The 22,719-nt window shown below is 36.9% G+C and overlaps 1 protein-coding gene across 1 annotated transcript in view; it reads left to right on the forward strand.

Annotated features, from left to right (window-relative positions):
• PLXDC2 (plexin domain containing 2) overlaps positions 1-22,719 on the forward strand; it is a 270,768-nt gene that overhangs the window by 24,366 nt on the left and 223,683 nt on the right. The window lies entirely within an intron of this gene.

Raw genomic sequence — 22,719 nt, forward strand, 5'->3', positions numbered from 1 at the left:
TTGTTTTGTAGCTGTGATTAAACTGTGGCTACTATTGTAGGACTGTTGAATTGGAAGCATTTTCTTTTTTGTTTTGAGGAGTCTTCAGTGCTGACAGATGACTGCAAAATGAGAGAAGCAGAAACTTGTATAGTTATGAAAGAGTCTAAGCAGTCTAAGCTATGGTACAGTGAACCATGGTGACTTTCTCTAGCATGTCAGGTTGCCACTTGTGATTTGCGTGTCTGTATGCTTATGCTGTCACTAGCCTTTTCACTAAGGCTCCCAACAGAGTAACTAGAAGTGTAGAGGGTGACTTTGGATCATATGTTCAGGAATATTCAAGCATGTTACAACAATGGGATTTTAGTATCTAAATACTGTTCAGGATCTAGGTCTTTCTCTCTCTCTCTCTTTTTTTTTTTTTTTTTTTTTTTTACAAGACATGTGCATACAGAGAAATTCATCAAGAGAGACTTAGTGCTGAGCACTTTGGTCCCAGTCCAACATAACCTCCAAGCTCAATTTTCAAGATCTTGGGTAATCCCATTGAAATACCTGTGTGACTCCTTGGCTGGAACAGAATAGACTTGGCATCCTTTAGCCTGGCACTGTAGAGAACTACTTGTCTAGCCAGAAATTGCTCATCACAAGTCCAAAAAAAGGTCTGTGATTGCCAACTCTTCGTGTCATTTGGGTCACTAAATAGTTACTGGACAGTAATACGTTATATCTGATGACCCAGAAGTTAAAGGTTATGTCACCATTATGAAACTGTCTCGCTTGTGGGGAAGCATTGAGTGCTCATTGGTGTGTACTGATTACCTTCTTGGGTCATTGGCTGGTAAGTCTGTTCAGATTCATTGACATGTTGGTAGTTCAGGCTCTTTTATATAAAAAAGTGTTGTTCCTCTCTGAAAACGTGAACAAATGGGAAGCTATTGATTTCACAGCTTGTTTACTTTACTGAGCCTCATGGTGGATAAACAGAAGGAATGCACTAGGTAAACTTAATCCAAGGTCTCAGTAAGCATTTCATATAGTGTAGTGAACAGCAGATACTGTGCTCTGCCCAGTCTGGACATGGTATGTTGTCTGTTTATGCATTGCAGGTGCCAAAGCTTTGGCATCCTGTCACTCTTGTACAGATTACTTTACTTGTAAGGCTGAGCTATAGTTTATTATGTTTTAATTATCTTGTGCCATGCTGCTGGGATTTCTGTCTTCTCAATCCTGAGGCACAGAATAACAGTGGAGGCTGAACTCTATTTTTTTTATATGCCTGCTGCTGCCTGGAAGAGAGTCTTTATTGTTGTTGCACATAAATAAGTAAAGGAGGGGATGTTTTGAGTCTGCATTATCACAGATGTAAAATGAAGATGCTATATTCTGCAGCCAGTATTTTTGGCTAGAGTGCACTCATATTCTCTGAAATGTGATCATTATTTAATGTTTTGAATTCACTGTTTTATGGAAAACAGCAACACGTTTACCTTCTGATGAAAATAGACTTTTTACATGGCACCCAGAGGAAACATTGCTTCAGTTCTCAGGCCTGATGTATTATAGACATCTTCCATGTAGTTGAGGAAGAGAAGGAATGGATAAGAGAAGGTGTTAACTGAAAGTGCCAGTAGATGTCTGCAAATTCCAGCCCAAATACTGTGATTACAAAGGCCAAGCCAAGTGTGGCAGTGTGTGAAAACAGGAGGTGCTCTGTGGTTTGGTTTTCATAGAGCTTAACAAAGCAATGGCCCCTGTGCTTACCTGGGAAAGTAACGGGTTAGAAAAATTACACATAATTCTAAATTACTGCAGCTGGGTTGTGTTTACTGGTTGTTGTTTTTCCTCTTAAATGGGTTTAATTAATGGTTTTATTATTTCCTTTTAGGGCTTGGTCATGCACCATAAAAGTAACTGAGATTTTTTTCCAGTGGCGTGAATGTGACTTGCTCTACAATTAGCTTTACATTAGCAGCTAACAAGGCAGTGAAACCATCACTGGAGACTGAAGTTGTGTTGCCTTCAAGAGAGATGTTAAGGAATTCCTAAGAGTTTTTGTTAAGGGATGATTTGTACACTCACAAATCAGCCACCTGACTATCCCATCTTTCAAAGTGAAGGTGGATGTTGAAATAGATCCAGATAACCCAGAAAACATTTTACAAACTCACCTATGTTCAGCCTCCTCCAGGTGAAGACAGATCTGTGTTTCAGGTGAAGTCTTCTGGGGTAGTGTGGAAGCATGTGCTCATATTTACTTTGTAAGTAGAGTAATTTCATTCAGAGTGACTGTGTCCTCTGCAAATATAAACTACTAAATCACTTTAGTCTGAGACTCCATAAAATAAAATGATTAAGAGAGTGGTATACCATTTTGCCGCTATAATTCTCCAAGTATTATAAAATTCAAGGCTTCTGGCAGTAGCCAGGGGCAGCAGAAAAATCTCTTGCTATTACTGCAAAAGGCAAATTTTACCACTATTGGTCATATTATTTAAAGTGTGGAAAACAGAATGAGCAAAAATAGGATTTAACATGACTTAAGAAATATTTTTGCCATCTTTTCTTGCTATCATAGCTCCGTTTATTCCTATCTATATGGGAGCTTTTTTAGGGAAAAGACCCAAGAAAATCTTGAGCAATCGTTGTTTATGGTTATGTATACTCATTTCAATCACTGTAATGCTTTGAGCACTGCTGAATTAGCAGTGCCCAAGACTGGAAATGTTTATCAGGCCTCCTAGAGCACTAGCTGCAGTAGTTATGGAAAACCTCATTAATGTTTATAAATATGTAAAGGGTGAGTGTCATGAGGATGGAGCCAGGCTCTTCTCGGTGACAACCAGTGATAGCACAAGGGGCAGTAGGTACAAACTGGATCATAGGAGGTTCCGCTTAAATATGAGAAGAAACTTCTTCACAGTGAGGGTAACAGAACACTGGAACAGGCTGCCCAAGGAGGTTGTGGAGTCTTCTCCTCTGCAGACATTCAAAACCCGTCTGGACACATTGCTGTGTAGCCTCATCTAGCTGTTCCTGCTCCGGTGGGGGGATTGGACTAGATGATCTTTTGAGGTCCCTTCCAACCCCTAACATTCTGTGAACTGATGACTGCCTTGAGGTGCAAGCAGACTGCATGTCTGTTTCTTCCTTCTATGTTATTCCCAGTCATTCTAATGATGAGAATGGGAGAACATGCCATTTCATTTTGTGTCATTCTAGGGCTTTCTGTAAAGGTGTCTCTTGATGTTGTTGCTTTTTCAGTGTCTTTGAGATTGCATATTATCCCTTTTTAGAAAAACTCATTCTAGTCTTTGTTTAACCCAGGTAGCCACCCAGCTTGTCTCATTGCATCTGTTCTGTGTATGACATTCCTTGTGCTTTTTTCCCCTCTGTTGTTCTTTAAAAATATATCACTGACTGTCCTTAAATGAGCTCAACATTCAAGTAAAGGTCATCGTATATGAAATGAAAAGACACGGGGTTCAGAAGTGAGCTAGAAAATAATTGGGGTGATGATGGATGGTAAGATGGATGATATCTCTTTGTTTTGGACTCTTTAGTTCTGAAAGGCAACAACTGAGGAAAGGTGGAAAAACTAACAAGGATTGAGCATGCAAACCAAGTGCTGTTCTCATGCTATTGGAAAGGCATATCCAGTAAAGCTGAAGAGAACAAATAAAAAAGCTGAAGAAAACAAGAGGTGTGATTTCTTCTGTCTTGTTTTGGTTTTTGTGTGATTCATGTTTAACCTGTGAGAACTCACTGACAAAAGTTGTGGAGTCTGAGAGTTCTGCTGAATTTCAAAAAAAAGTCACAAGGCTAATGTGAACATCTCCAACACAGGCGATAAAAATGTGCTTGAGTATGTACCATTCTTAGGGCTGTGATATATAGATAATTCTTAAATGCTGTTATTTATCTTCCTCAGTGGCTACAAATATCCCTTCTTTCCTGATATTCTTCAGCGGAGCATTAGCTGTTAAACAGCTTCAAAGTTTTAAAGGGTTTGATTCATTCTCCATTTGCAACTGTTTTGAAAAGAGCTTTCTATTGTAATGAAATAAATGGGAGTTGTGGTGTCTACCTTTCAGCTCTTTGTATTGCAGTAGTATGGGACTGGGTAAAGGTTTTGGGTTTTTTTTGGTAATAATATCTTATTAGACAACTGTGAGGCTATTCTCTAGTCTGGATCCCTTTTTTCCCCTACATCTGTACAGAATTCCTGTACAGATTTTATTTACATATTTTCATTTACCACTCAGATATTGAATGGAAATCAAACTTTGCATTAGTGGGATTGGAGGTGTTTTTGTAATTAGTGTCACTTCAATCATGTATTTTAAAAGTTTGGGTAACAGAAACTATATTAACGTAGGATATTCTGATTAGATATTATGATTTTTCTTTTTACCTTGAACATGATGAAATACTGGAATAAGATCCACAGAGAAGTTGTGGTGTCTCTGTCCTTGGAGGTTCTCAAGACTTGCTTGGACATGGGCTTGAGTAGCCTGATTTAAACACATTTGCTCTGAGCAGGTGTTGAACTAGATGATCCTGGAAGTCCCTTCTGATCTCAGTTATTCTGTGATTCCATTATTCCATTTACCATTTTGAAGAAACTCACTCCTAACCATGCTTTCAATTAAAAGGAGTTCTCTCCCTCTCTTCTTTCCCACAATGTGGTGAGATTACAAAGGTTTCTGGGAGAAGCTGTGTTATACAACATACATTTATAAACAGTTACTGTCTCCATACAGTCTAAGAAAATGTGCTCTTACTGAATTATTAAGAAGGTTATTCAGGGATTTATCTGAAGCAATGCAAGAAGAAAAAAGATATTTGTAAGACTTATTGAAACAAAAATTAATTGAAGTAAGAGCAACTGTCCTCTAAATGCTGTGCAGTCAACAGAAAGGAGTTATAAGTAACATTGCATCACTATTGATTCTGTCACTGAGCATCTATTATTCAATGCATTCATTGGACTCCCGATTTGTGAAATGCTTCAGAATTTTGTTTGCAAAATGTGTTTTACCAGGCTGTCAGGTTATGGGAAAAGATGGAAGGAAAAAGAACTTCTTTTGGTGGAAAAAAGGGCAACAGAAATAACAGTTGGTATTACAGCTGGTGAATGCGTTAGGTAGCCATAACATTTTCAAAAATGAGTAAGCAATTCAGGGCAACATGGGGCAGGTGCAAGCCAGATTAGAATGAAAGCAAGTCAGAGGATACTCTTCAGCTTCATAAATTCGGTGATTATTTCTGTGATGCATCCTGTTCAAGGGTACAGTACCTTCAGATCCAGTCATATTTTTGCAGACTAATGGCTGGGTCATGGCAATACAGTTTGACTCCCTTCAGGACCAAAGCCAAGGATATTTTATTGAAATCGAGTTGCCTTTGCACCTCTCTTTGGTCTGTCATTGACCATATGTATGCCTAAGTCATTTCTGGAATGTAGATGATTGAATACAATGAAACAATTACAGGGTCCATTCCCAGGTACAAATTACTTTCTATAGAACACTTGTGTTAAATTCTTCTTCAAATAGCCCCATTTCTTGGTCCTGCTCCAGCTGGCCAACTCAGCACTATTCAGTATTCTGGTTTTCACTCAAGTCTCACTTGCAGCATGCTTCAGAAATGAGCAGCAGATGCCCAGTTTGATGGTGCAGGTCCTCTGATCATTGAGCACATATGCTCTTTTGTCATTCTGTCTCAATAATTGAAAGTACTGTCAGATGAGAAAACAAAACAAAACACTGCTAAGATCCTAAGGAAAAATTGTTTCTACCTAATCAGCTGTATGAATTTTCAGTTTACAAAGAGTTCCCTTGCACATTTATCATCTTCTGTCCAGGGAAAGTCTGTCTGTACTGATAACTCTCTGCTTTGCTTCCTGAGTGCCTCAGCCCACTCACGATTTTCCTTTGCTATCATCTTGTATTCACATAGAGATATTTTCAGTTAGTAGTCTAACTTATTGGTAATGAAATATATTGGTAATGAAGTATATTTTTCTTCTTGCCTTTTTTGGTGGTATTCATGGTATTTGTGTGTAAGGAAATAGTTATTGTCTGGCCATTTTGTTCTGTACTATTGAACAGAAAAAAAAGGTATTAGTGGAATAAGAAAGTTTTTTGGAGCCTGCTTCACCAAAAATGATGAAAAGATGGTTGGAATCTTTGGCAATTGCCAGCCATCTATTTCTATATTGAACAAACTGAAATGGAAACTCAGCTTCTGTACTGATGCATGTTTAATATTTTATTTTATTTTATTTTGGTATAAATATATATTTCATTTAAGATTACTTCAGCTGAATCTTTTGAAAATACCAGAATTAAGCCCTTTACCCATTTGGATGTGGGAGATCAAGAAGGAAAGTAAGCTGAGAGCTGAAATGTGGTGTAAGTAATTAAAAGGTTGCTTGCATCGACTGTCATCATACAGCATTGAAAATGTCTTACAGCATCTGTCAGAGAATACTTCACAGCTGATTTTCAATGGCATGTCACACCATATTTGTGAATTGTATCACTCTTAGACAGCACAGAGGTCAAAGGAATGATCTGTAGAGAGGGCAATGAAAGAGCACTTTTCTAAAGTTATTTAACGTGTTAGGAACCAAGACAGCAGTTTCTATTCCTGATTCAGTGGCAGATAATACAGAGTAGGGTGAAACATGGAATAATGAATGCTAATTTATAAAGTTTTGACTTGGGGGATTTGACTCTTCTATCAAAGAGAGTTACAGAAGTTACTAGTTAATGAGAAATGATGGCACTTGAAGTGGTATTTGAAAGAACTGTGGGAACAAAGAGACACAAACTTCAATTACAGAGTTGATAGTTTGGAGAGATGAATTATGGGAACACGAAAGGTCTGATGTTTGAGGATACGAGAGGAATATTTTTCTGGTAAAATTAATTGGTTCTGATAGATTAGATAAATGAGATCTTTTAGAGCTTTCGTGAATCTGCAGAGAGCTGTTATCTACAAGGAAAAATGTGTTGTGGAAATGAATATTAGAAATTCTATTTTTATAGTTAGCTTCCTTTTTTAACAAGTTAGTTGAACAAAAAGAAGCAAACTGTGCAGTAACTCATAACTTTCTTGTTTCACATTATATGTCCTTTTGTGATATATAAATAAAACAGATAGGCTTTAGGGCACCCCAATTCCTCTTTGAAGTGCATTCTGATCAATTCCAGGTTGTTTTCAACTTCAAAAATAGTCATACAGGAAAAGCAAGAATCATATCAGCTTGGATCTGTTCTTATTTTACCTCTACTTATTCAAGTGTCCTCAGGCTTTTAAGAGATTCTTAACTAGATACTTGAGAAATGCTAGTGAAATATGCAGTGAAACAAGAATAATAATTACTGTGAGAGCAACAGTGAAAAGGCTTGTTGCCAGTCCCACAGCCATCAACTAATCAGAATAGTTTAAGTCTTGGACACGTTTCAGAAAGGTCATTTATATAACGACTCCAAGTGAACTGTCTACCTTAGGAGCTCTTCTCTCTGTTGCTAATTTATCAGCTTTCATTCTGAGAAAACAGAAGATGCTGCTAATAGTTTTAAAGAATTCTGTAGTAAAGACCAGAGATGAAATGTAGAGCTTTCATTAGCCAGAGCTGTGGTTTTCCAACTGATGGAGAGATAATTTTTGTTTCTTACCTATGTGTCATACTTCATTGACAGTAATAATAGCTGTGTTCCACATTGCTGTTTTTCAGAAACTCCTTTCTGCAAAGATCAGTGGACAGCTTCAAATGATGGAGATGGTGTTGATGGAAAACACCCTTTCCATCATCCTGAATCATCCCCAAATTACATCCCCTATTTCACAGAACCTCCCATCTGAAATGTCTTTATCCTCTCTTCATAGCTCAATTAAGAGTGTTCACACTGGAGTAGAATTTGTTCATTAAATTAGTGACTATTGACCAGAGCCCATCCTCCAAGCCTTTGCTACAAGAAGTATCAGTTGAAGCAATGAGTTTTGTTTGCATGAAGTTTAAGACTTCAGTGGGCCTCAATGTGACATGATTTCCCCATAGGCACATGGAAAATGGAGACTTACGTACTATGTAGACTGTGATACAAGGCAGTGCAGCCTAATAGATTAGGGACTTTCTCCAAGAAATATGCCTAGCTTTGCCTAAAAAGTATGTCACAAAGAGCTTTATACTATACATGTGTTAACTTTAAAACCAAAAAAAATAATAGGCTTTTTTTTTTTTAATCTGTTGTGTAACTCATATGAACAGCTGCATATCAAGCAGATTATCTGCAAAGAGTAATGGCTACAAAACAGGAAACATTTTAGGTTTTAAAAAGTAAATATAATCATACGTTGCACAACAGCAAAGGTTGTAGAGACAAACACTACCCTAACATTCTTTCAGCAATAAGAGGCTTAGTACATATTGTATAACACAATTATAAAGAACAGGCAAATTACTTGGGTGACAGTATACCTGGGAGGGGAAAAAAAAAAAAAAGGAGTTCAGGATATAATGGAAGGGAAATGGGCATATTTTGTTCTATAGCTATGGGTTCTGTAATATGGAAAAGAAACTAAAGAAATGAGCAATTTTGTGCTCTCATCTGAGAACTCGGATGCTATTACAAATGCTAGACACGTTTACTAATAGGCTGTCAGCTTTGAAAAATCAACTGAGAAATACTTACTGAATTTGCAGATGAAGCAAAGGTGAGAGGATTAAAAGTACGTTGGAGGGTTGGATTCAGGATGATCATGACAAATGAGAGCAGCATTCTGAAAGAAATAGAAGCCAATTCTATGTGTAAATGTGCAAGAATCTGTTCCTCAGAATAGTGTCTGCACCATTACAGGAATGAGAAAAGATGGGTGAGACAGAATGCTTGTAATAAAAGTTTTAAAGTGAAAACAAATCTGAAGAAAAAGTAAGACTGTCTGTTACCTTCTGAGCTCCTAAAGTCTCAACAGAAATGTTGCATCCAGATTTGCATGTTTCAGTTTGGGAAGGATGCAAACCAGGTAACTAGACCAAAGGAGATGACAGAGAAGATGTAGGAAATATGACTTACATATCTGGAAAGTGTAGAGAAACATTAAAGGGGCTTGGTTAGTAAAACAGGCAGCAGACTGAAGCGGAACACAAAGGTGTTTTTCAGGTGCTTAAAAAAGAAGTTGCAAAGAGGACAACAGTTTGCTCTCCCTGTCCATTGTGGATGGGATGAGCAGTGCTGGGCTTAGATGAAAGTAAGGTAAAGGAGAGTAGGGGGTTAGGAAAACCCTTGTGACTGTATGAGCAGTTAAGCTCTATAGTAAATTGCCTAATGACATGGAAAATCTCCACTGGTAGAGGTACTTGAGAATGTATTAGACAAATGTCTGGCAGGAATATCTGAGGTATAATTGAGCCTGCTTTCATGCAGAGGGATGTGATAGATTTCCTCTTGCTCAATTTTGTATGCTTTCTGTGAAACACATAAAAAGATATTAACTTTGTCTTTCTCTAGAGAGTCATTTATGTTTCCCAAACCATTTTAGTTCAAGTCATTTTGGCTGATTCTAGTCCTGAATAACTACTGCTGGCCAAATCTTGACTGTGGTTCCTTAGATGGACCCTGTGACTGAGGCAGAGGCATTTGTGTACTAACCCTGGAAATCATCTTAACAGACCCAAACCAAAGATTAGTTAGAAAAGTTGCATTTGAGTTGATATTCTGACAGCTAGGAGTAAAGTATGCGCTTTCACTGGTAGAATATTTTGAGACAGAACTGAGCAACAGCTTTTATCTGTTTTAGAAAAAATATATTTGAGATGGTTTATTACTGGTTTATTATGGACAGGCTTTATAAGATTAACATACTAAAATGTTGACAAGATGTCAGTCATTCTATCTGTACTGAATGACAGAAATACAATCACCACAACCAGAGGAAAGCGTAACAGAACAGTATTTCCTTCCAGAAGAAATTAGAACAACAGTTAGGAAAACTCGTGGAGATTCATTACTATTACCCTTCAGTTGTCCCTGTGTTTCCTTTTCATTCTGTTTTAAAATGTCATCTATGACTGTCTGTATCCATATATGCTGACAGAGGGGCCTTAGGCTGAAGTTTGGGTTCCCCTGAGTCAGGAAACTTTGCCAGTGTCTTGCATAAGGTCAAGACTTTGTCTCCAGTCTTCTCTTTTTCTCCTCATATCATAATGGGAACTTTATTTGTATTCTTGTCTTCAGAATGGTAGATGGAAGTCCAGGGACTTTATGAAACCTGAGACTCATGGGAATTTTTCTTGAAATAAAAAGAAATAAATCAGAACTGGAGCAGTGTTATATGAATGGGCTTCTGAGAGCTGGCTAGACTAGTGGCAAATGCTGTGTGCTTGATTGTGATATAATCTAGTGCTGGAACTCAAATGTTCAAAGCTGTCAGACATGTTCATGCCTTTTCCTTAGAAGAGTAAATAATGGATGTGTTTGTGAGTGTCCTTCAGATGCTCTGAATTCCAGGTTGTGTAATGACCCTGAGTTTCAAGCTTGAAAATTAAAGCACATATTATAATTACTCTTCTGGGATAATTGTTGTCTTGTTGAACAAGAATTTTGTTGCTTTTGTTCCTTGGCCAATCCCACAGCATTAAGCACTTTAAATAACAAATAAAATAATTGAATTCACCTTTTATTTAGTGAGTGTGGTGCCTTGTATAATCTAAAATGTTTTTGGTTGGACTCATATTCTGTGCTGTATTATTCAGCACCACCTCTGGCTCTGAATTCAGGCAGCTGCCCTGGCTCCCAACCTTTACCTGGCAAACATACTCCTTCAGAAAACAAGTGTTTGCAGGGACCTAGGGAACAGGACACAGCAGCTGCAGATCGCTACATGTGTATCTTCTAGATCCATTAGTATTTGCTTACTTGAGAATTTAAGAAAACTCTAATATCCCATGCATTACTAGAGTTAATTTTTTTTTTTAATTTTTGAGGGGCTAGCTGATTCAGCATTTGGTAGGTCTGTCCCAAAGCTAAAAGAGATGAAGCAATTATCTTTCTTTACAGATGCATTTAGCTTATTTGCTTAATTACTATTCCTGCAATAGTTATAGTGCAGGTTTTTTGTTTGCACTTTGATAGTATGAAAGTCTTCAATTAAAGCTTTTCCAGGTGTCTTATAAATGTATTATGAATGCATTGTTTCATTTTTCATCTTTAATACTCCTTTGAACTCTTTTTGCTTTCTATAGTTTATTGAGGCCTTTTGAAGACCAAAGAAAGAAAACCAAATACAAAAAAACCAACAATTTTCCCTTCTCCAGAGACCGGTGTCTAATTATGTCAGTATGTACATATTTTGAAAATGAATCAGAATCTGAGTGCTTCCCAAGCAAAACTAAAATCTCGGCAGAATTTTTATGTATCACTATTCAAGCTAGCAGGAGTAAGGAATATAGCAAAATCTCTGCACTGTGTTCATATGTCTGAGAACTTAATGAACAGCATCTTTAGCATTCAAGGACTGTCTTGCCTAGTAGTTAGTGAGACACATAATGAAGATATTAGGATGTGAATTGCCTTTGTGGGAGAACTTAAACTTTTTTTCGAAGGAGGGCATGAGAATGCTTGAACAGGATGTGGCTTCTGAAAGCCTGAGTTAATGAACCCACCTCCAGCAAGTCTAACTGTGCTTCATCCTCACACTGTGGTATCTTCACATTGCGCTGTTCATTAATATAATTTTGTCAGACCAGACAGGGAGCGTGTTGCACTAACAGAGGTCTTTTCTTGCTTACTAACCAGTATTACTGATTTGATATACTAAAAACCTTGCACGTAAGTGCTTAGACCTTTCCAGCAAGTGGGTGATATCAACCTAAAGCATCCAATTATTTTCCCTATTTTTTTCTGTCATTCTGATGGAATGAGTTTTTCTCTGTGGTGCATGACAGTTTCACATAAAAGCTGTATAATTCTGTGACATAATTTGCCAGGTAAAATTGCTCTGTTTTTTTCAGGCAGGAAAGATGGTAATCTGCAAACATTCTTTCAGATTCCAGTTTTGCCAGATGTGTGATTACAAGAAGGTATGATGCTTCTGGGTGGAACATCAGTTTTCTTCCAGAACTTTGTTTAATTAGACAGAAAATAACCCAGTCTGTTGAGAAACATCTTTGGAAGGAACATTTGTAGTACCAGTAGAAACCAAGCTACAGACACACAGTTTGTCTACTTCGTGCATGAAAATGAAAGTCTGTGTGAAAAGCTGATGTCTAAAATTCACCTGTCTATCTTCCTAGAATATTTAATATTTACTCAGAAATTAATGCTATAAATTGAAAAATATATACTCTTTATGCATACAGAAAAGAACACATCTTTCACAAATTTGACTTAGTGAGAGATCTTGAAATCAGGCCAAAAAAGACTATAGCTTGTGCTTAGGATTTGGACACCATTGCTGCTTTGCAGCAGGAATTGCTTTCTGTTTCCTCTTTCTTCTGTTCTACATAGAAGCAGAAATCTCATGGTTTTAAATAATTTAATGGTCTTAAACTCATATTAAAAAAAAAGACCTAAAGGTAATTCTATCTTCTAAAAGCCTCACTGACTTGATTGGAGGTTTTGTTGCAGTTTTCTCTCTGTTCCCATAGTTTTTTGAGTTTTGGAGTTATGTGTTGGGAGGGTATTTTACTCTTTCATTACTATTTCTTTGCAGTTGATGGATGATGGTTATTCTTTGTTACTTCCCATGAATTAATACTTCTGTCCACAACAGTGGATGTAAAACAAGGAAAAGGAAATATCATTTCTTACCTGTAATTTTGACTTCTCTCGGTATTGATTTACTACTTACTAAAGAGTTTTCTTAAAATGGTAATCTGTCTTACATTTGGCCTGTCGTAGAACTCCTGTCTTTTTTGGATTTGTCTGAGTGAAGACAAGAGTGAGGATCACATAAGGTTAAACTTTCACATACTGGTACCCTTACGTGTCCTTTACATACTCAGTTCAGAGCCGCTAATTGTGGATATGTTTTGCGTGTCTACTTCTAGGAAAGCTCAATGGGCAGTGTATTAAAACTCAAATAGCAAGTTTTAAAAAAGAAATAGGAGAATTCATAAGCTTCCACTCATCTAGGTCATTATTGTAACACTTGAATTTGCAAGTGGCGAACCCATCCTAAGAGAAAACAAAAGATCAAAAAAGAGAGAACCAATTTAGTTTTTTCAATATGAATATGCTGTGAAGAAAATTATGCATCTCAACCTTAGACATCTGAAGCATTTTGCTATTATTAATCCCAATTTCATTATATGCCAAACTGGATACTGTTTCAATTAAGTTGTTTGAAAGCAATCTTTATGGGGAGGAAAAAAAAAAAAAAAAGCACATGACTGTAAGATTGTAGAGAATAAAATGAAAGAATGTAGTCAAAACATCTTATGTTTTCACTGAAAATCTTTCTGCCGTTTCTTTTGTATTTTATTTAATCAATGTTTTTTTTTTCACATTTGGGCTTTGGTTATTAAAGAAGTGAACTGGGTTGAATAACTGATGCCTAACTGCTAAACCTTCCTACTTAATCTGTATTGCTACTTGCTTCTTGTTTATTTGAACATATAAAAAAATTTCTAATTTCCTACCTATTTTGAGCATAGAGAAAACATCTTGGAGTGCGGTGGATTCTTCCCATTGTAAAGGCCGGCAGGAAGAGCTGTAGCTAAAGTTGCTTAAGCTGATGAGATGCTCCATATCCATGTTGCATTTACATTTTGAATAGCCTCTGAGGAAAAAAATACAGAAGTTCTGTAAGTTGCATTATTAAAGGAATTGTTGGGGTTTTTGTGTGTTTGTTTGGGTTTATTTTGGTGTTTTGTTTGTTTATTTTTTTCCCCTTGGCTTTCCATTTGTTGTCCCAGGGGCTACCATAAATTATTTATTTTGAGTGTTCTTGTTTCATCCTCTGTTAGATGTTTGTACTAAAGTTGTATTGACATAAACATCTGCATAGATCTCAGTTCAAAAGAATACTTAGTTGAGGGACTGGTTACAGAAACAGCTGCCAGTTGACATCCTCTTACTGTGAGTCTGGAGAGGCTGGCGTACACCTCACATTTTTCCCTTTCTGCCTATTGTGTATAGACAGCTGAGTTGGACAGAAATTGCATTCCATGTAGTAAAGACTGAAAGACTGGGCCAAATGTTCTAGACAGCCTGAGTGTAACCGACTCCTCATTAATTATTTAACATGGTTTTGCTCACTCACTGTGCTCTTTCTTAAGCCAAAAATACCAGGAATCTGTATAAATTTTAAAGAGGTGTAGAAACACCGTAACATCCCTGTGCATATGAACAAACAATGGGTGAAAATAAAGGTAATATAATAGTTGTCTAATGTTAGTATAGGTTCTGTCTTCTCAAAGTATGTCAACAGGCATAATCAGAAGCATACTAATCACTGATGTTTTTTTCACTTTCAATTATAAGGGAAAAATTACAGTTTTTTAAAGCAATAACATTTTGTTTTCATAATTGCTTCATTATTCCTTCCTCTCAGTTTTGAAAAGTAAAATACCAGAGAGGTCAATACTTTGGGGGAAGAGAAAGAGGGAAGGAGACCTGTGTGTTTTGTTTTGTGGTTCTTCTTGTAGTTTTGTTTCATTTCGTTTTCTTCTTTCAACTGAAAAAGATTAAGAAATGCTGTTTGGGTTTTGTGCACATATTGCAATGCCAGGAGAACATTCTGTTTTTGCTGATGTAATGTTGGGAGTTGTCAGGGAGACATCAGGCATTTCTTTTCTATATACTAGTCAAATCCAGGAATTTGATGTTACAAGAAACACAGCACCTGTTTCATTAGATTTCAAATTTTATAGTGTATTATTGCTGTATTCCTAAGGCAATGGCATGTTTACCTAATACATGGAGTGAAAGGCAAGCATTTTATATAGACATAGATGATAATTGCCCAATAAAAGTTCCATTTCCAACTAAGGCAGTGATTAATGCTTGACAGATGAAACAGAGGAAGAAAGTGTCCATCAGTGCCTTTTAAAGTATAACAAGCCAATATGTTTGTGTTCAGTTTTCAAAGCTCAGGATGATGAGATACACAGCTGTTAGACAGTAGTGCATTTATACGTTATGTATGTATTTGTTATGAATGACATTGTTAAAACAATTTTTAAAAGTTCTTCAGATGCACTTTTGATGAAGCATGTATCATTCGGTTAAGATTATTTTTACTTGTTCATTCATTCAAGGTAGGGTAAAAGGTCTGGCTCTTAAATGCATGCCACATTTTGAGTTTGGTTTTTATTGGCTTTTAAAAATCATATTGCATGTCTGAATTTGGCAATGTAAAGACAATGTGAAAGATAGCTATATGATATATCTGTTTTACAGGTGATGGGCTTGAAAACTAGCCAATTATCTATCATAAACATGCAGTAATCAAAACAGGGGTTTATCTGATAATGTTTGATGATGAAATGTTGTACAGATCTCTAAATTGAAGCATTCACAGTGATCTTATTTCACTGAATTAAGTTTGTTTGTTGGTTATTTTAAAGCAAGGTAATAACGAACAAAACGCTGAGCATTGCCATCTTTTGACACAGTGAGCATTTTCTCACAAATTCATTCAGGTCTCCCTCTTTTAGGTGTCAGTGCTCTATTGGGTGGTGTAATGTAGAGGTTGGAAGGCCCCTTAGCAGTGAAGTGACAGTACTTCAGAAGGGAGAGAAAGACTTACAGTGCTTGAAATTCCTTAGGCTGATAATAGACATGAGCCGATGCTCTGATACCTTCCATCTACCCACAACAAATGTGGCAGCCCTGATGTGCATTGCTAGGCGCCTTACACTTCCCTGGGAGTGGCAGTTTATGGCTTTTTCTCTCTCTTATTTGTCTATCTGTTTTAGAATTTATTTAGAACAGAATAGACTAGGTCCCTCAGTTAGGAGGGACCTACAATAACCAACTTTTCCAACTGCCTGACCAATTCAGGGCTCACCAAAAGTTAAAACATGTTGTTAAGGGCATTGTCCAAATGACTCTTAAACACTGACAGTTTTGGGGCATCGACCACCTCTCTAGGGAGCCTGTTTCAGTGTTTGACCCCCTTCTTGGTAAAGAAATGTTCCTAATATCTAGTTTCATTTAAAAGCAAATGAAAGCTTTACACCAGTCACCTAAATCAAGCAACATTCTAGTGTTGACTAGTTGTCAATATTCTCTTTGTTTCAATTATGAGAAGGCATTTAACAACTGAAGCAAAATTAAATTGTGCTGTCATTTTCCTTAGAAAATGAACTAGTGAAGTAACAGTCTCTTACAAGTATATACTGTCTCTGCCTATACTGCTGGAATACTATTGTTCTAATACAGCTGAGGAAAAGTTACAGAGGCTAAACAGTATAAAATCATAGAGTCGTATAATAGTTTGGGTTGGAAGGGACTGTCAAAGGTCATCTAGTCCAATCCCTCTGCAATGAGCAGGGACATCTTCAACTAGATCAAGTTGTTCCAAGCCCCATCCAGCCTGGCCTTGAATGTTTCCAGGGATGGGGCATCTACCACCTCTCTGGAGAACTCGTTTCAGTGTTTCTCCACTCTCATTGTAAAAAATTTCTTCCTTACATCTAGTCTGAATCAACTCTTCTGTAGTTTAAAACTGTTTTCTTATGGTAACAGATTTGTGTATTATCAAATTGTGCTGCTATAGGTGCTGTTTAATCACAAAGGAAGGCAAGAGGTTTTCCATTTATTGGTACATATGCAAATACATTCCTACAATGTTACTGAAATGTAGGTTTTAACAGACAAATTATAATTCAGATTTTGGTGCTATATAAAAAAAACTTTAAGACTATATATATTAATAAAATAAATAAAACATAATAAATTATAAGTAAAAGTTTTAAAGTGGTCAGAAAAATATTGTAAGAATTTTAAACACTTCATTTTTCAGAAATGTCAGCTGGGACCTCTGAGATACTTGTGCTGGAAGCGTGTTGGCACAGCAGGCTTTAGTGAGGCCTAATGGAAGGGAAGGGAAAAAGGAACTGACAGGTAAAGGAAATCGTTCTTCTTGAGGTGTCCCTTGATTTTCATTAAAGAAAAAAATTAGCAATGAGGGTAGTAGAAATTATAGGAGGAAGAGAGCTAGATAATTACAAGCAGGTAAGGAATTTTTGAGAGGCTTTACTGACTAGAATACCTTCTTTAGTGAATGTTGCCTTAGCAAAAGCTGGGGAATATACATTCAGTGAGTCCTAGTGGCTGAGCAAAAACTCCAAAATAAAGGTGTGGGTATTATTTTTGCTTGTAAAGACTTGGAAATTTTTCTTTAATTTACTAGATCATAGACAGAATCCTTTTTTTCTTTATGACTAATCCATCAGTCTTCCTTGGTTTCAGCAATCTACCACAAAGAGAAAGGCGGAATTTTTTATTGTCTTTTTTCTAGTTGTAGGTCTCTGGGGTTCTCCTAAAATGCCTTCACAGGTTTATCTGATCTGTGAAGTGATCTGGACAAAAGCAGAGGTTTCTGAGTTATCTGAGGTGCCTATAAGAATGAGTTACACATCTGTGCAAAAATCATGAGACTGTTTTATCTGGATTATGGCACCTCCATAGGTCCAGCTCAGACAGATTTATCTGGCTAAAAGGTTATGCATTCAACACACCAATTTGTTTTGCAGCAGTTTTTGTCCAGAAAGAAAGACAGAATCAAACTGGAGGACAGCCTTCTGTGCTTGGTTTCTGTTGCTGGTTATTTCTTTTTATATTAATAATGTTGATGTCAACTATGGGCACTGTTTGCCACAGAGAATCCCAAGCTGTGAAGAATGGCTAGTGCATTGCTCAACTGAAATTATCTTTTCTTAAGAAGGCAATGAGCTCATCAATATGCATCAGAAAATATGTAACAAAGTACAATAGTAATCTCTGAAAGGTCAATGTTTTATCTTTTTGCCATGTTGTCAAGTTCTTCACAAATCAACATAAATTATTGTCATAACTGATCATCAAAAAACTTCTAGTGCAGAGAAAATATCGTTAGATCTCATTTCGAGGAGAGGGAATTTTTCCTGAAAATAAAGAAACTAATGAGAAAGTTCCTTCTAGTTAAAGTCTGTGAAGCATTAGCTAATGAAAATGCAAGTATCTGTTACTTCTTTTTGCCTTTCACTGTGTACACATTCAGTAAATCTTAGCGTACTAAAAAATTTTTTCAACTAGAAAGTTTTTAGAAGTTACATTTCACATAAGAAATGTCAGTTGCTCCAGCACAGCTTGGAATGTCCTTTGGGGATTTTCCAGCTCATGCTGGTGGTGCCTTAAGCTTACGGTCAAGCTTATTTTTCAAGAGGATTGATGGCTGAGGACTGTTGGGAAATTGCTTTCTTCTTCTTTCCCAGTATAGGGTACAGAATCACCTGCAGTTTAGAATAATTTCCCATAAAGTACCTTTGGAAATCTAGATGAATAATGGGCAGAGAAGTAAAGCAAGGATTTTATGTTGTGAATATATCAAAGCTTTTTCCAGTTTAATATAATCGTAAGTATACTGGGTCTTTTCATTAGTATGTGAACTTGAGGCTTGACTGCTGGACCTATTTGTACATCTAAGTCGTAGTGTCCATATTCTTCAAGGTCTTTATTTGATTATGTGTTTCACTCACAGTAATAAATACCATTAATGAAAAACATTGTGATTACAAAAAAAAAAAAAAAAAGATTTTCTGAAACTTTAGGTATTGCTGCTGTTAGTTTAATGCCATGTTCTGAGAAAACAGCTGTAGAGCAGAAGTAAAATGGCAGTCTGTTGCTTTTCAGGTTTTGTTATATAGTTCCTGCCTATAGTTACTGGGAAATCTGAACACAGTGTTACAAATCTAATTAGGACTTTGGTTCTTCACATTTTTAAGCAACATAGCACCTGCTGGGAGGTCGAGGTATTATAGAAATCTTGGCCCGATTTCCACAAAATGTTTTGCAGGGAACTTTTACCCCCTTCTGTGCAATTCACTTTGCGCAAGTGCCAGCTTCAGCGGGTGCCCCGAAGCTGCTCATCTGTCCTCAGGCTCTTGGTGGAGCAGGACTTGCCTGTCTGCTGTATAGGTGTCTGCCTTCTAGAAAATGGACTGTAAGCGCACCTTTGAAAAGGGCATTTGAAAATTATGTTGGCTACGTTTCTGTTTCTAACTACTGTAGCAAGTGAAAAGCAAAACCAAATGTAGACTGCCTAGAGGATTCGCTTATTGAGAGCATTGTTGGGCTGTGTAATAGAACTGAGGCTTGGTTGGTATGTTTAATTCAGAAAGCAGACAGTTGTTTACTATTAATTGTCTAATAAGGCAAATACATCCCCATACTAATTTGGTGGGTAGGAATGTATTTAGACTAGATGGTAAAGTTATTTTGATAACATGAGATGCTTGTGAGGTTTGCCTGTTCTGACACCAATGATTTTGACTGATATTCATGTAGTTACTGTGGTGTGATTAATGTGGAAGTAATGTAAAAGAAATTTTACTTGTTTTTGCTAATAAATTCCCAAATACACTGTAGGGCATGCAAAGACTTTTAATGTATATGGAAAAAAGTATGAAGAGGTGGTTTAGGAACGGTGTCCAAGATACTGTCTTTAAAAGCCAGCAGTTGGCTTAGTTTGCCAAGCCAAAGAAAACTCTGGATATGAAAATGATGAATAATAACTGCCAGCAAACTTTTTCTTTTATAATAGAGGGCAACATTTATATTTATTATTTTTGCTGGAAAACAAAGACAACAACAACAAACTACAAACAAAACAAAACATTATTTGGGAAATATTTTAGTGACACTGGTCAGAGATGGAGTTGGCTAAAGTCATCTGCACCTTGTTCAAAGTCAAATGATCATCAGCGGTTGATAAATAATTGAATTGTAGGAGGTAATGCTTAGCTGATAAAATTCAGGCTTTGGTAAAGCTCTGTCACAGCATTATAGAAAATAAAAGCATGTGCATTTAGAAAGGCATGAATGTGCAGCTCACATATTTTCAAAGCCACAAATAATTGTTAATGCTGCTTTTGGACTTAAAACTAGTTAAGAAAGCAGAAATTGTAAACATAAGGTGTATTAGTCAACATTTCTGCAAAGTTTGGTTATTCAGTAGGCCAACAAATCTACAAAGGAGAAGATGAGGCAAAAGATAATTCTTTATGTTTTTTGTATGTGCATTTGCATATGCAGTACAGAAAAAGTTACAAAAGGCAGAATATGTTGCTGTCGTTGATTTCTTGATCAACTGTTACCAGCATGTGACAGCAGGGAAAGAGTAAAATTTTAAAGGATATATTTTGCTTGTAGGTTTCTTCCTGGCAGTGAGGCAAAGGTCTTAGCACAAGATTAAAAGTATAAATAATATCTAGATGCTGTGGAAAGGGATAAAAACATCAACTGTTGAATCAGATAGATTCCCAATATCTTCTTTTTGTTTTAAAAAAAGTTTCATTTTCACTGAACTCTACCTCACCAACAGTTAGAAAAAAGCTGGAAAAACTCAGTTCCTTTGATAAGTCTTCAACCTATATATCCTGCCACATTTGTGGGACTGTTTGGATGTTTGGAAGAGAAGATTAATGATTTCCTGTTGCAGAGAGTTTGAGAGAGGAGAGGTACTATGTTGTCCTTGTCCTTTCAAGGATATTTCTGACTAGAATACGATCCCTAGTTTTTTCAGTTTAGGTGAGATCATGGCCAGATATACAGAGAAGAGGGGTAAGTTCCTAGAAATGTGGGAGCAACAGGGTGAACAAATTTGGAGTGTGGGAGAGTCCCAAATGATGTGCTGTCTGAACAGGCTGTCCTGTTCTGTGGGAAGCCATGCTGATTCCCTCAGGCATTTTAGGTTACACAGTGCAGCAGTATTTACAGGTACTTCTGGTATAACGGCAATACATCATTAAACCAGGTAAGAAGCCTTGCTAACCTCTCCCTGCAGTGAGTCCCACTGAGAGCAGTGGTTGGAACCTGAGCCAGTAGTTTAGAGATGGCCCTTACTAGGTCACCCGTGACATCACCTTGATGTAATGATACTGCTTGCAGTAGCACGTGCCCAGGCAGGGACCTGCTTGGACTCTCTGATCTGTGCCCTGCTGCACAGTGATCACAGGCTCACTGAGGGACTTCACAGCAGTTTTAAGAGGAAGGACCTGGAGGAAAGTTAAAAATAAGTAAAGGAAACCTCAGGGAACAAGTGTGAACCTTCTAAATAAAAAAATGATTACAAGCTTTTCCTTTTCCCTTCATACATGTGCTCACAAACACCTGCATACCTTGTAGGAATGGAAGTTAATTTCCATCATTTTGGAATTATTACCTCTAAATTTTTTACACAAAGATACTTATTTCTTTGTTCTATATTTTATGCAGAAAATCTGAGACTGTAGTACAAGGCACCCCCAAATCAACCCTTGCTGTAGGAAGTAGACCAGTTCTTCCAAAGTTTTTTAGCTGAATAGTGTTATCCCACTTCTCAAAGGTAAAATGTTCCAGGAGCCACTGAAGTCTCTATTGAAAAAAACTGTTGTCATCCTGGCTTATGTCCTTCTTCCTTTGCATCTTCATTGTGCTAAGTAGGATGAATTGAAAAAAATACCCATCTGGAAAGAATATGGAAAGATGCAGCCACAGTATTGTGTGGGGAATAGTAGACAGCTATAAACATGGAAAACCCAGAAATAACTGCAGATGCACCAGGCAAGTATACTATGCTGCAGATGGGAAGAAGGCATAGGAGTTCTCAAGAAAGGGCCTTTTTTATTACCTTGGCAACAATGTGGAAAATGCACAAGAAACAATGTTAGAGGTTAATTTTTTAGCGGCTGTAATTTACAATTCAAAGTGTTTGGAGTGCAGGCTTCTTGGCCAAACCGCGTAATGGAAAAGAAATGAGGTGAGCACAGTAAAAACAATCACTAAATTCAGTAACAGCAGAGAAAGGCATACATGGTTTGTGCATGCTCACCATGTGCAGTGGACTCTGCACAGACAGCTGAAGCCAACGCAAAAGATTTTGGGGAGCAGACTGGTGTCAGGTATCCTATTAATTCCCTTAGGTTAATTCTTTCACCTTCTGCATCTTTGTTGACCACGTCATCTGTTCTGTGTGGCAAAGTCTGCACTGCTGATTGTAGAGACTCTGTTTGAGCATGATTTTGTTTTGCATTTTTCTTTGTACTTCATGGTTTATCTAATGGCTTATTGCCAAGTGGTAAACATAGAGGCAGAAAAATATGGATATTAATATGGCATAGACTGTGAAAATGGAAATCTGTGTCTGCTGTGTGAAATCTACATTAACATATTCAGAATAATATAATAAATGATTGCTTTTTTCATTTACCTTTCTCTGTATACTTTGTTCTTATTGACATTAATGGAAATTATGCCTGTGGATCTGGGGAAGACTATGCCAGAATTTTACTGGTTAAATTATGCAACCTATTATCTTTTTGAAAACTTGTCATTTTAAAGTTAACACTCACCACCCATCTTGACTTGCAGACAAAGACATATGTGTCCATGAATAGAATTTTAATGGCAAAAGAGTTTTACAAAAGTATCATTTCTCTGTCCCAATGTTAGATATACTTCAAATTGCTTTTCATTTTATGATACACAAGGGAACCTTTATGTGTCCGCAAGTTGCACAGCACTTAATTCAGGAAGGCAA

This window comes from Patagioenas fasciata, chromosome 2 (assembly GCF_037038585.1).
Source record: "Patagioenas fasciata isolate bPatFas1 chromosome 2, bPatFas1.hap1, whole genome shotgun sequence".
Lineage (NCBI taxonomy): Eukaryota > Metazoa > Chordata > Aves > Columbiformes > Columbidae > Patagioenas > Patagioenas fasciata.